At 36.6% G+C, this 1,656-nt stretch overlaps 1 protein-coding gene across 2 annotated transcripts in view; it reads right to left on the minus strand.

Annotated features, from left to right (window-relative positions):
- The window catches only part of glt1d1 (glycosyltransferase 1 domain containing 1), a 26,319-nt gene that overhangs the window by 16,392 nt on the left and 8,271 nt on the right, over window positions 1-1,656 (minus strand). The gene's annotated exons all lie outside the window — the stretch shown is intronic.

The following is a 1,656-nucleotide window of genomic DNA, read 5'->3' on the forward strand; positions in this document are numbered from 1 at the left end:
TAGATCGACCGGTAAATCGAGAGCTTCGCTTTCTGACTCAGCTCTCTCTTCACCACGACCTGATTCAGCTCGATCCAAATGAATTTGTAATCGGAATGAGAGAGGTGGTTTATGTCGATTGATAATCCGAAAAGTGTGCATGTAAACACTTAATCTGATCATCTTATTCTGATTGTGGAAAACTGACCTGACTGCCCATGTCTGCTGACTTTAATCCAGCGGTTTACAGCAGACAGAAGAACTTTACCTCCCGTTCTCAAGGAAGACACATAGCCTGCACCGCTTCGCAAAAAAAAAGTTCGCTCTTCACCTGCAGCTCAAACAGGGAGAGCAGTAACGTCTTTTTAAAACCTGTAACAGGTCCATTCTGAGCTCAGAAGCTGTTTGTTTATGTTCATCACAGAAGTAGAACTTTTTTCTGTGTTTTTTTAAGGGAAAGTTAGCAACTGCGCATGTCAGAGCTTCTATTCAGAATAAAAGCCTGGTGCATGCAAACACTCATCATGATCAGATTGTGCCCATGTAAACGATACATTTCGATTACGGTATTTAATCCGAATACATTTCAATCCAATCAAAGAATTGTGTGCATGTAAACATAGCTAGTGTGTGTGTGTGTGTGTGTGTGTAGGTGTGTGTGTGTGTTTGAGTGCCTGTTACCAAAATATATCTTGAACTATTGGGCAAAACTAATGAAACTTGCAGAAAGTAATCAAAGCATGTTATCTACTGTAAGTTAAGTTGAGTCAAGTTTAGGATATTTCAGTTAAGATGGCTGCTACAATCCATTCACCTTAAAAAACCACTGACCTAAAACTTGATGTGGTAGTACCTGAGACAGATCTTCAAGAAATATTCAGAGTGCTAACACATTGTGAAAGATCTTTGTCTAATATTTTGCAATGAACTATTCTGAGTCAACTGTTTGTTAGTAATATGTCTCGTGATCTGACATGATCTGCAGAACAGATTTGAATAAAACTTTCAGGAAATAGTCATTAGAAGATCCTTAACAACTTATTATTTTTAGAACCCCATCCAATTCAAGATGGCAACCACAACTAACGGACTTTACAAAAACAAAATGGGCTATAAATCAGAGAATTTTACAGACATCGTGAATAAATTAATAGTTAAGGTTTGAACAACACAACTAAACTCTGCAATTTCTCAACAAAAGATTATCTGAGTTCAGAACTCTGACATGAATAAAAGGCTGCAGGAAATATGCATTCCTTCAAGAAATGGTAGGTCTGATCCATATTAATTAACCACCTGCTCACTCAGTGAGACATGTACATCAGCGGTTCCCAAATTTAGAGCAAAGTGACATAGGCCTTGTGACCCCAAGCAGTACACAAACTTGCCTAATTATCCTAAACAACAGCCTTGATAATATTTCAATATATTTTTAATTGTTTAAATTATTTACAATAAGGGTTGTGAAAATATGCCATTTGCATTTTTTTTAAATTTTCCTATAGAGATCATCTGATGAGTCTCACTGGATGTTTCATGGGACACAATCGGGTCACACCACCAATTTTGGGAACCAATGGTAAGTTTCCACATTACGCAGGTGGTTAAAGAGCTAACAGTACAAGTGTTATTTAAGTCTGCTGTATTATTATTATTATTATTATTATTATTATTATT

Source organism: Austrofundulus limnaeus, unplaced genomic scaffold (genome assembly GCF_001266775.1).
Source record: "Austrofundulus limnaeus strain Quisiro unplaced genomic scaffold, Austrofundulus_limnaeus-1.0 Scaffold40, whole genome shotgun sequence".
Lineage (NCBI taxonomy): Eukaryota > Metazoa > Chordata > Actinopteri > Cyprinodontiformes > Rivulidae > Austrofundulus > Austrofundulus limnaeus.